Genomic DNA, 13,483 nt, shown 5'->3' with positions numbered 1-13,483 from the left:
AAGCATACAGCAGGCCACGATGATCTGGCACACCTTCTTTGGTGAGTACAATAGGGATCCACCTGTCATATGGAGGCACGGGAACCTGGCCTTCAGGAGGCCGAAGGTCCGCTCGATCACCGTCCTAGTTCACCCATAGGCCTCATTGTAGCGTTCTTCTGCCCTTGTCCTGGGATTCCTCACTGGGGTCAGTAGCCATGACAGGTTGGGGTAACCAGAGTCACCTGAAAATGGCGAGGGACAACTGTTAGACACACACTAAGACTGTTAGACACACACTAAGACACTTAGACACTGTAGAGACTTGTGAGACTGTGGCTTTGCACTCCCCAGGATTGAACAGTGGGCAAGCCACCCACTGTAGAGACTTGAGAAACTGTGGCTTTACACTCCCCAGGAGTGAACAGTGGGCAAACCACCCACTGTAGAGACTTGAGAGACTGTGGCTTTGCACTACCCAGGATTGAACAGTGGGCATGTGGCCCTCTCATGGATTTGGCGTTGTGCACTCAACCGGCTGAGGTGCCCCCCCTTTCCCTCCCCCTGAGGTGCCTGTTTTTTTGCTCTCTGATGCCCCTGCAGTGTGCTTTCCGTCATGGTAGGTGATCTTGTGTGGGCCTCGCCCATACCGTGTGGGCCACTGACTTAATTGGAGCACTACCTGGACTACCATGCTTGGTGTATATTTTGTTAATGGTGTATATAGATATTTTTGCCTACTTGATTTTAATATATTACAATGGTTACACTCATTTTCTTTTGTCTTTGCATTCTTCTGGGGGGTCGGGGGGTGTAACTGTGATGTATCAAAATGTATTAGTGTGTGTGTTGTAGTGGGTGAGGGTGGGGGTGTTGCGTGTTGCCTGTCCCTGTTTTTTCCCTTATCCTCCCCTGTGTCGTAGGTGCAGTACTCACCGTGGTCTTCGCTGCCGGCGTTCGTGCTCCTAGTAGAGGAGCAGGAAGACTATCGCAGGGAGAATTTGGAGTTTTGGCTCCATGGTGTCCTAGTTCCTCGTGGGGTGTCTAGAGGTGAGCGTTTTCCCTTCGGAATCCTGTTTCCGCTGTGTTTTTATCCGCGGTGAATCCACCCCGGAAAAGGTGGCGGATTGGTAGGTTGTGATACTGCAGGCGGTACTTTGTCCTCAGCCTGTCTGTTGGCGGTGACCGCCGCGCTGTTTGTTTGTACCGCCGTTGCAGTTGGAGTGTTAAAGCGGCTGTCTTTGTTGGCGATATCCGCCACGGTCGTAATTGCAAAATGTTTCCTGCCGGCCTGTTGGCGGTCTTACCGCCACTTTAACACTGACCGCCAGGGTTGTAATGACCACCTTGGTCTCATACAATGAGTGACCCCATCAACACTGCTGGACATCTCCTTGATTGGATCTCTACCACATTTTGTGACATCATGTTAGACATGCCTATCCCCATCACCTACTCCACCAACATGGAACTCCACCAAACACAGTCCGATGCAACTGGAACAAGATCCTAGAGGAGTCTGTACCACAGAGCTCCAAACTCTCTGCCCACTACACCTAGACCACCTCTTCCATCCATCCCAAACATCAATGCTCGATCATCTCCTGCGCAGATATCGTGGCCAAACTAAAGACCATTGGCACCCCTGGGATCAGATCTCAAACCAGCTGGTACCGAGAAGGATTAAAACTATCCAAATACAATTGCAAAGAACTAGAGCACTGATGGAGACACATGAATGATGTATACTTCAGAGGAACCTACAGAAAACCCTCCAACTCCACCACCACTCAGACACACCAAACAACCAGCCCGGATCGAATAAATTGAGAACAGTTCCAATAACACCAAAGACGTTTTTACCATAGTGATGGGCTTCACCTCTCCTGCTGTCCAGCCGCACAGCTTTCACCCATCACAGGATACTTGCATCCGGAAATCCAACTACATAAGCTACAAAATTAGCACCGTATATAACAACTTTGCTCTCCTACTGGACATGCCCTCCAATTTGATGAGAAGAACACCCCAGACACTGCTATGACCTGCTGGCCTACGGACCCATGGAAACCACCTGTACCATGCACTTCATCCACTGGGGATCCTCATTGGACTTTTGCACACACTTCAGCTTCTCCAAAGTACTCAACCCCATCGGTACTACACTCATGATGATGCTCAAAAACTCCCTCACCACTGACACATTCCTGGATGCCTTGAAACATGCTACAACACTACAGCTTTTTAAGAAATCCTTAGCAGACCTGAAGTCTCTGGCTAACTACGGACCTCTAAATTGGGATTCACACCCAATCGAAATACCAAGACCGCTTTCATCACTGCCACTGTTGACATCCAGATGATCATGGATAAATAAGACACATCAAAATTCATCCTGTTCGATCTCTCTGCTACATTTCAACAATGTCTCCCTCCTGATCCTCATCCAATGTATCCATGAAACGGTCATACATAGATCAGTTGTCAAATACATCAGCTCCTTCCTCACTAGGCATTCTCACTAGGGATACTCGTTGGTCAGCCTTAGCTGTGTACCTCGACCACAGCTGAACTAATCTGTGGAGTCCCCAAGAGATCATTGCTCAGTCCCACGCTGTTCAGTTTCTAAATGGCACTGCACATCCTATCCTTCTCCAACAACACCCCAAGCATTTGGACAAAGTTCACTGCCTGCATGTCCAAAGTTTCCAACTGGATGATGGGCAATTGTTTGAAATTTTGACTAAGCCCGAGACCCAACCCGCCCAACCAAGCTTGGAACATAGGGACAGTGGTTAATAATCATCTCTCAATGACTGGCCATATTAACATGATCGCCTCCTCCTGCTTCCACACCCTCCAGATCCTTAGAAAATGTTTCAGGTGGCTACGGCTCAACACCCAAAGAACCATCACACAGACCGGATCACTAGCAAGTTGGACTATGGGAACTTACTATATGTCAGCATCACCACCAATCTCATCAAGATACTCCAGGTCATCTGAAAGGCAACAGCCAGACTCGCACTCAAACTCATACCCCACACCCCCATATTAACTCATCTCACAAACCTTCATCAACTTCCAGTTCACAATCTTGCACTATGCAAGCTCCTCACACACATTCAAATCTTTGCAAAATCTATTGCCTTACTTACCTGAACTATTGCATCAGCTTCCACACCCCAACTAGAAACATTAACTAGGCTGTTGTACATTCCCTGCTTCTGAAGTGCCAGAGGCAGCTGGTGTGCTTTCTTTTATCTGGCTACTAAAGCCTGGAACAACCTTCCCCCATCAGTGCTCTCAGTCCAATCCTTTAACTTTGCAAGAAAGAGAAAACCTGGCTCTTTCTTGCAAAGCTAAGGTTGCCCCTCCTTTCAGAGTTTCAGGATACCTTCCTGGATGATATGTGCAACATACAAATATGCATAATGTAACACAATATAATAGCCATATTTTATGATGGCAGCCATTGAGGTCTCATCTGTTTCTTGTTGTATTTCACAATAATGTTTTCTCTGTCAACATTGTTCCCTTTTGTACTTATTTTAGTTCTCCAACACGATTTAGTAACTCATTGAATGAATCACCAATTATACATGATCTGGCCTTCTATTTATCATGTAAATTTTGGCATTTGGAAAGGTGTAGATCCCTTTACCATCAATGAATACAATTGGTACATTAATGATTTTTGAATTGATCATAATGGTTGAAAAGTGGCTTTCTTCAAGAGTAGACAAAATACTATCAGATTCTGACTGAGTATTAGCAGCAGTTTATAGAAATACCGTTGGTGGGAATATTGCAGGCTAAAAACAGATCACTTAGAAGAGAGGTGGGATGACATTGCTGTAGGGTAGGCAGTGTTGCCTAAATAGCTAGTGACACAGCTTACTTTCAAGATCATGGAGGAATTATTCACAAAGGTATTTTAGAGTATTGAAAGTAGTATACTCATGTAGCACTCTTTTATGTATTCTTATGTGACTTTGTGAATTAGAACCAAAACATCTAAAATGGGAATAAAATGAAGATACCCAAGGAATTGTCAGATTAGTATAACTAGAACTTACTTTTCCTTCTTAGCACTTTTGCTAATAAGAGTTAGAAGAATCAAGGCAGATTCACAAAGACAGGTAAAAGAATAGAGTATTCCCGTACTTCTATGTCCCATCCTCATAAAATGCTTTTATGAATGGATAGTTAGAATTTTGTCAAGGTTTTTATACATCTATGAATTTTGAAGATTACAGAACATTTATCAATTGAAGAATTCCCTAGGGTTTTGAGAAGGTGAAAAATGTTGTTTGCTGCCTTTATAAATAAGGTTAACAAGAGGAACAGTTGTTATCAGGGGAACCATTTTGGAGTTTTGGGGTTTTTCTATAGTCACCTATTTCATTCTGGGAATTATATTCCTGGTCAGTTCTATCAGTTAATTTAGATTTCCATTTTCTTTTAAATATATTAGTTATCTGTTATATTTAACTTAAATGGCATAGGTATGTCTCAATCCACCATATCACAATTTTAACCGTCAAACATTTCTAAATAAAAATATGTGAGATTTAAAGAAATTATAGTTTTACATTTTGCAAGCTTAATGATAAGGAAGAGGTTGTCAGTTGAGCCATGTGTTACCTACAGTTATAACACTATGGGTCTTGTATGCAAAAAAGTCATTTTAGTACTTACAATTGTAATACTTTACTTACTAAAATGCAATGCTGAGATTTTTGCCACAGCTGCACACGGTAATTGAAGACCAAACAACATATAGGAACAAATATGAATTACATTCAAAAATACATTTTGCTTTACCTGTTTCTCTAGGTCCTTCTATGTTACTACCTGTATCTCGACTTGCCTCAGGCCCTCGCTGGCCCCTTCACCCCCTCCCATCACATCATACAGGGCCCTACTATTATACCACAGGCATGCTTTACCCTAATTCTATCAAGATTTTCTGCCCTCGCCCTGTTGGATCACTTCACATTCCTCCACTCCTTGGCAGACTTGGAGAGGACCACGGCTATACCCTCGCGGATTGGATACTTGGACAAGACTCTCACCCTATCTCTCACTGCACTGGGGGCCATTTTTATTGCACCCCAGTTCAGACTCCCCGTACATCCTCCTTGTCTAGGTTGGCCCCCTTCCATCTCCTCAGAGCAGGATCCCCAAGCAGATTCACAACAGGTTGCATTTTAAATTAAATTAATTTAAGTAAAAAATCTAAATTATTTAAAAATAATAACAATACAAAAACATGTATGCAAGCTTGTTATGCATTGACTTCCACTGATATTGTTAGGGGGGGTGATAGAAATTAACAGTATATTTTACTAAAAGATAGTTTCTATACAAACCTTTATTTCAAATATATTTAAATAGGAGGTGTCCTGCATTCAAAGAAGTTAGGGAAGGATCCTATTCAGCTTAATAAGAAACCCTCAATTTTGCCTTAAGGTTTTTCAAGCTTGAACCTTTAAAAGGATTATCCACATAGTATTTTTCTCTCTGAATTCCCTTCATTCAAATAGTGAATTAAATTAACTTTCCAGTTAATTGTAGACATGATGCTACAGCACATTTACTGGCACAAGGGCTCCATTTTACAGGTGGAGATATTACCTTAGTGGTTGACTTCTACAGGACACATCGGACATGAGAACACACACAGGTTCTCAGAACACAACTGACATGCGTGCATCCAAACACTTACATACTTGTATCAGCACAACTAACTTGGTGATCTGCATATTTGCAGAGTTGACATGTTATACATTTGTCACCTTTAACTAGGGTGGCGATTGCTTATAAACCACATTTATACTCCAATGTTGACATGCATTATGCATCGACATAGAAAATGCTGACTGCAGTTCAGATAACTGTTATAAAAGAAAGAACATTGGCTCAGGGGAAAAGCATAATTTTTGTAACCCAATTCCAGCCTAAGAGGTTGTCACCAAGGCCAGACTTCCCAGCTCAAAAGCCTTACATCCAAGATGGATTCAATGGACCACCTCCTTAATAGCTACTTATGTTGACTATGGTGGTCATTACAACCCTGGCGACGGTGTTAAAGCGGCGGTGAGACCGCCAACAGGCCGGCGTTAAAAAAATTGGAATTACGACCGTGGCGGAAACCGCCAACAAAGACAGACACTTTAACACTCCGACCGCCATGGCGGTACAAACAAACAGTGCGGCGGTGAACGCCAACAGACAGGCGGAAGGCAAAGTACCGCCCACAGTATCACAAAGTACCAATCCGCCACCTTTTCAGGGGCGGATTCACCACGGACAAAAACACGGTGGAAACAGGACTTCGAATGGAAAACGTTCACCTCTACACACCCCACGAGGAATCCGGACGCCATGGAACCAGAGCTGCACATCATGCCAGCCATTATCTTCCTGCTCCTCTACCAGGAGCACGAACGCCGGCGGCGAAGACAACAGTGAGTACTGCACCTACGACACAGGGGAGGGGGAGGGAAAAAACAGGGACACACACACGCAACACCGCCACCCTCACCCACTACAACACACACACCAATACAGCATGATGCAGTACAGTTACAACCCCCAGAAGAATACAAAGACAAAAGCAAATGAGTGTAACCATTGTAATATATTAAAATCAAGTATGCACAAATATATATATATATATATATATATATATATACACTATAAACAAAATATACACCAAGCTTAGTAGTCCAGGTAGTGCTCCAATGAAATCCGTGGAACACAGGGCCATCACGGTATGGGCAATGCCCACACAAGATCCCCGACCATGATGGAGAGAACACTGCAGGGGCATCAGAGAGCAAGAAAACAGGCACTTCAGGGGGAGGGAAAGGGGAGGCACCTCAGCCGGTTGAGTGCACAACGCCAAATCCATGAGTGGGCCAAATGCCCACTGTTCAATCCTGGGGAGTGCAAAGGCACAGTCTCTCAAGTCCCTACAGTGGGTGGATTGCCCACTGCTATATCCTGGGGAGTGCAAAGCCACAGTCTCTCAAGTGGATAACAGTCTCCACTGGTTCTGGAGGGGGCTTTGTGCCCAGAGTGCTTCATCCTGCTTAGGACAGAGGTAGTGGATGACAGTCTCCACTGGTTCTGGAGGGGCTTTGTGCCCAGAGTGCTTCATCCTGCTAAGGACAGAGGTAGTGGATGACAGTCTCCACTGGTTCTGGAGGGGGCTTTGTGCCCAGAGTGCTTCATCCTGCTCGTGACGGACTCAGGTGCGGCAGTGCCCTTGGCGCTCATGGGCCAGCGGTGCTTGATGCGCCGGTGCCCTGTTCAGCGGCGCTTGATGCGGCGTTGCCCTGTTCAGCGGTGCTTGAGGCGGCGGTGCCCTGTTCAGCAGTGCTTGAGGTGGCGGGTTCCTCTGCAATGACTCATATGCTGGTGGTACTCTCTAGCCCAGCGGGGCTTGTGCTGCCGGTCCTCTCTAGCCCAGCGGGGCTTGTGCTGGTGGTCCTCTCTAGCCCATCGGGGCTTGTGCTGGCTGGCAGTCCTCTCTAGCAAATCCGGGCTTGTGCTGGCTGTGGCCTCCTGGGCAGCAGGGCAGGTGCTGGCGGTGGCCTCCTGGGCAGCGGGGATGATGGTGGTGGCCTCCAGGGCAGCAGGACAGGTGCTGGTGGTGGCCTCCTGGGCAGCGGGGATGATGGGGGTGGCCTCCTGGGCAGCGGGGATTATGGCAGTGGCCTCCTGGGCAGTGGGGATGATGGCGGTCTTCTCCACCATGCTGCTCTTCCCAGACTTGCTGGGTTTCTTGTGGCCCTTCCCCACCTTGGAAGGTTTCGCAGCTGACTCCACACTCCCACCGGGACCCCTGGGAGCGTCTTTGGTGGCTGAAGTCTTCCCCCACTCCCGCGGGCACTGGCCAACTTCAGATGCTTGACAGGTAGGGGACTGTCTGTACCCGTACTGTGGCTCCATGCCACACTGGCTGCCCTGGTGGCCGGTGCACTCCAAATTCCGGTGACTACAGGTACCACTGATCCCGGAGATGTTGTGGCTGAGTTGCTAGTTCGAGACCTAGGAGACGGACGGGGTGGGGGAAGTGTGGGAAAGAGGTCAAGGTTGGACAGGAAAAGTTTTTGGAAGAAACTGGGACGGGTAGCTGGAGGGGGTTTGGGAGTGGAGGAAGAGGTTGTTGTTGTAGGAGGTGTTCGTTTGGTGACTTTGGGTGAAGGTGCATGCACTGGAGGCTGTCGTGAGGTGGATGGCTGTTGGGTGGGTGTGTGCCTGCGTTTGTGTATCATGGGAGGTGGCGTCACAGACACACTGGGAGAGGACACAGGGGATGTGTGAATGGTAGTGGGGGTGGTGACTGCACGTGAGCGTGGTGTGTGTGCTGGTGATGGCAGTAGTGGCTGTAGATTTAGTGCATGCAGGTGTGAGTGTAGACGAGACTGGGAGGGTGGAGGGAGACGAGGAGGAGGAGGACACATTGGAGGCAGTGGATGTTGGTGTGTCTGCATGTGTGTGATGCTTGCCTGAGTGCCTGTGGGATGCGTTGTGCTTATGGTTGCCTGAGCTTCCCTTGTGTGTTGACGTGTGTGTCTGCTGGTCTGAAGGTGTGCTTGGGATATGCTGGGGTAAATGGGATTCGGTCTGGGTGGAGGAAGTTGGAGGGCGGAGGCTAGAGACGGGGACAATGGCTGCCATCAGTGCTGAGGCCAGAGTCAGAAAAGCTTGCTGAAGGGCCGCCTGACCAGAATGAATGCCCTCCAGGAATGCATTTGTTTGTTGCAACTGCTTTTCTACACCCTGGACGGCATTCAAAATGGTAGACTGCCCAAAAGTGAGGGACCTGTGGAGGTCAATGGTCTCCTCACTGAGGGCAGCAGGGGTGACTGGGGCAGGGCCTGAGGTGCCTGGGGCGAAGGTGATGCCCACCCTCCTGTGTGAGCGGGCACCGGGCAAAGGCTGAGGGGCTGCTGGGAGGGCGGTGCTGGTAGGGGGGGGGTGGCGGGTGTACCTGTAGAAGCGGGGGGCACAGATGGTGCCGCCACCACAAGGGAGCTCCCATCAGAGGACGAGTCCGTGTCACTGGTGTCAGCTCCTGTCCCTGCCGTGGAGCTCCCCTTGCACTCCGTCCCACTGGTTAACTCTGAGTCTGTTGTCTCGCCCTCCAGGGCCATGTGGGATGCAGCTCCCTCCTGCTCCGCTGCCACTGCTCCTCCACCTGATGATGCTAATGCACATAAGAACAAGAAGACCACAAAAAGGGGGGGGCAACAGAAGAAAGACATGTTGAGTGCATGCATTACCGCTACCGTTGGCGGACACGACAGACACAGAAGCTCCATGCACTACGTTGCGCTCTTGGGCTCCACTGTTCAATCCCTGGGACATGGCCTACAAGGCTATGGACGACATCTGCACACATGGATGACACAGGGACATTACTAGATGTACTTGGCACTCTACAGAGGTGGGGTGGGGTGCCACATGGCCTGCCTTTCGGAGGGACCTTGCCTACTAAACTCGCCCTGGCCTAGGGAAACCCACAGCCCACCTCCCCCACCCAGACACCTTCACTGCACGCACAATCAGCAGGATGTGAGTGTACTCACCCCCTTGTGGCTGCTGTGATGCCCTCAAGCGCCCATCGAACTCCGGGTATGCCACGGCCAGGATCCTGACCATCAGGGGGGTCATGGTGCGACGGGCACCCCTCCCACGTTGGGAGGCCATCGACAGCAGAGTCTCCGCCGTCTTCTTGATCCAGCGGCGATTGTCCTCCCATCTTTTCCGGCAGTGGGTGCTCCGTCTGTGGTAGACCCCTAGGGTCCAGACGTCATTGGCGATGGCATGCCAAATATCTTTTTTTCTGGTGGGCGCTGACCTACATGATTTGTACAGGGGGAAGAGAAATTTTATCACCAACTGCACCGTCACAGTCACTGGCCCCCATCCCTACCCTTGCCATGTGGCACATGCATTCATCGTCGTTTCATGCACGCCTCATTCACCCCCCCCCCATCTTTCATCCACCCCATTCCACACAGGCGTAGCCCATACAGCATGCTCCCAGTGTACTTACCTGTTTGTCTGGAGGACCGTAGAGTAGCATGTACTGGGGGGGGGGCATCCACGAGTGTCTCCAACTCCTCCGATGTGAAGGCAGGGGCCCTTTCCCCAGACACTCGAGCCATTGTCTCTTCCAGACCGAGGTCACAGCAGCACTTGCAGTGTAAGTCCTCTCCTGTCGAAGATCAGGTATCGAGTGATTGAACAGATAGAAAATGGCGGTCACGTCCACGGCAGTGCGTACCGTCACCGCCGGCGTACATCGTCATTGGCTCCTGGGACCCTTAGGGTCCAATGTTAACCAATGCAGCATTGTGCTGCGGTCTTCGACCGCCTACCGCGACGGTGTACAACGCCAGCGCAGTTACCTCACATCCCATTGTCTCACTTTAGAGGTCAGGTAGCCGCCATTTCAGGGGCCCACATGGCTTAACTTTTAACTGCGTCGCACATACCTAGGCCTAGCCTCAACACACATACATGCCACTTTTCGGATTATGATTTGTGTTCTGTGTAAGCTATGTGTACATACCTCTAAGTTGGTTGACTCTGTGCTCGCAGTTGTCCTTCATAGGCACCGTCCGCTGGGACACGTGAGGAGATGGCGGCATCCTCCGGTGTACCGACCGCTGGTGGACCTGTCGACAATGGAGGAAAGACATGTGATCATTAGCTACAAGCTTGACCGTGCCACAATCCATGAACTGTGTATCCAGCTGGAGCCAGACCTGATGTCAGCCATCCGCCATCCCACAGGAATCCCCCCTCAAGTTCAGGTTTTGTCAGTACTCCATTTCCTTGCAAGTGGGTCATTTCAAACAACAGTGGCCATAGCATCAGGGATGTCCCAGCCTATGTTTTCCAACGTGTTGTCCAGAGTGTTGTCTGCCCTGCTGAAACACATGCAGAGCTACATCGTTTTCCCTCAGGTGGAGGATTTGCCTACAGTGAAAGGTGATTTCTATGCCCTGGGACATATCCCCAACATCATAGGTGCCATTGATGGGACACATGTGGCTTTGGTCCTCCCCTTGCAGGAGTGAACAGGTGTAGAGAAACCAGAAGAGTTCTCATTCCATGAATGTGCAGATGGTGTGTTTGGCAGACCAGTACATCTCCCATGTGAATGCCAAGTTCCCTGGCTCAGTGCATGACGCCTACATCCTACGGAATAGCAGCATCCCTTATGTGATGGGTCAACTCCAGAGGCATGTGTGGCTATTAGGTGAGCACCTGGAAGCAAGACAGTGGGAATGGTTGTCTGGGGATATCCCTACAGGTTAGTGTGTGTCCAACAGTTGTCCCTCGACATTTGTAGGTGACTATGGTTACCCCAACCTGTCATGGCTACTGACCCCAGTGAGGAATCCCAGGACAAGGGCAGAGGAACGCTACAATGAGGCCCATGGGCGAACTCGGTGGATTATAGAACGGACCTTCGGCCTCCTGAAGGCCAGGTTCCGATGCCTCCATATGACAGGTGTATCCCTATTCTACTCACCAAAGAAAGTGTGCCAGATCATCGTGGCCTGCTGTATGTTCACAACTTAGCTTTGCGACGACAGGTGCCTTTTCTGCAAGAGGATGGTCCAGATGGTGGTGTTGTTGCAGCTGTGGAGCCTGTGGACAGTGAAGACGAGGAAGCAGAAGAAGAAGAAGACATGGACAACAGGAACTCAGTGATCCTGCAATATTTCCAGTGAGACACAGGTAGGATTACAGACCTGCCTACTACATATACTTTAACACTACTACCTCTTTACTGTCTGTCGTTTTCACCCAGTGTATGATCACTGAGTTGTCACTTTCCCTTACAATTTCACAGATGTGTCTTCCACTTTGCGACACCTGCTTTGTTTTCTCATGGACTAGAGCTGTGTGACATAGGTATGTTGACATTACATTTGAAAAAAGCATTTTGTCACTGTAATTGCTAATACACAATTTTGAAATCACAGACTGACTCCAGAATGTTTTGTGCTTCAAGGGTGTTTATTTAAGTGCTCAATATTGGAGGGGGTTATAAAATGGTGAGGGGGGATGGTGGAGGAATGTCCATGGCAGAGTCCAGTCTATTAGTGTCACAGGTGCATTGCCCACATAAGCATAGGAAGTGGAGCTGGGGCAGTTTGAGGACGGACAGGGTGACAAAGTGGGACAGAAAGAAGACACTCAGGGTGGTCTCATTTCTTGGCGGGGTTTTGGCATCGTTCTCTGTCTTTGTCAAGAATCTCAGGGACCATTTGCGGGTGGTTCTCCCTCTGCAGGGGGTGGGGTGCTGGTGTGGTGGTCCTGTGGCGGGGCGTCCTGTCCACTTGCACCGTTGGAGGTGGTGGGAAGTTCATCGTCCATGCTAGTGTCAGGGGCCCCTTGTTGTGCCACAGTGTCCCTCCTGGTGTTGAGTACTCCCTTCAGCACCCCTACGATGGTGCCCAGGGTGGAATTGATGGTTCTGAGTTCCTCCCTGAAGCCCAAATACTGTGCCTCCTGCAGCCGCTGGGTCTCCTGAAACATGGCCAGTACTGTTGCCATCATCTCCTGGGAGTGGTGGTAGGGTCCCATGATGGAGGAGAGAACCTCGTGGAGAGTGGGTTTCCTTGACCTGTCCTCCCCCTGTCGCACAGCAGCCCTCCCAGTTCCCCTGTGTTCCTCTGCCTCCGCCCCCTGGACCGTGTGCTTACTACCACTGCCTCCAGGTCCCTTTTGTTTTTGGGGTGGTGGGTTAGCCTGGGTTCCCTGTAGTGGTGGACACACTGCTGATTGACGTGTCCTGGGGACAGAGGTATGGGCCCGCTGGGTGGGTGCTGTGCTGGTGTTTCCAGAGGGAGGAAGGTCTGTAGTGGCCTGTGACTGTGTGAGGGGAACCGACTGTCCAGAGGTCCACAATGGGCCGGGCTGGTCATCTAGATCCAGTTGGACAGAGGTGCTGTCATCACTGTGGGCCTCTTCTGTTGGTGGTGTGGACATGTGTGGCCCCTCCTGTCTGGTGACGTTGGGTAGGGGTCCTGCAGGGGTATAAAAGGATGTTTATTACATCTGTGTGTGCCATGGTGTGCAATGGGTCGGTGACCGTGTACCCCAGTGCTTGCATTCTTGAGTGGGACCTTGTGTGATAATGGTTTAGGGGGGTATGGGTATGTGCAGTGGCCATGCTTTGGTGATGGGTGCCCATGCTTTGGTGTTGCATGCGGGGCTTGGTGTTGGGATGGGTGGTTTGTGATATTGGGACATTTGTGAGGAGTTGGAGTGATGGGGGTGAAGGGGGGTATGTGATGGCATGCAGGTAGGGTGGGGGATGTAATAGTTAAGATTTGACTTACCAGAGTCCATTCCTCCATCTACTCCAGCGAGGCTGTCAGGATGCAGAATCACCAAGACCTGCTCCTCCCATGTTGTTAGTTGTGGGGGAGGAGGTCGGGGTCCGCCGCCAGTCCGCTGAACC

Source organism: Pleurodeles waltl, chromosome 7 (genome assembly GCF_031143425.1).
Source record: "Pleurodeles waltl isolate 20211129_DDA chromosome 7, aPleWal1.hap1.20221129, whole genome shotgun sequence".
NCBI classification, from domain to species: domain Eukaryota; kingdom Metazoa; phylum Chordata; class Amphibia; order Caudata; family Salamandridae; genus Pleurodeles; species Pleurodeles waltl.
The sequence above is the reverse complement of the archived record's forward strand: the minus strand, read 5'-3'. Positions refer to the sequence as shown.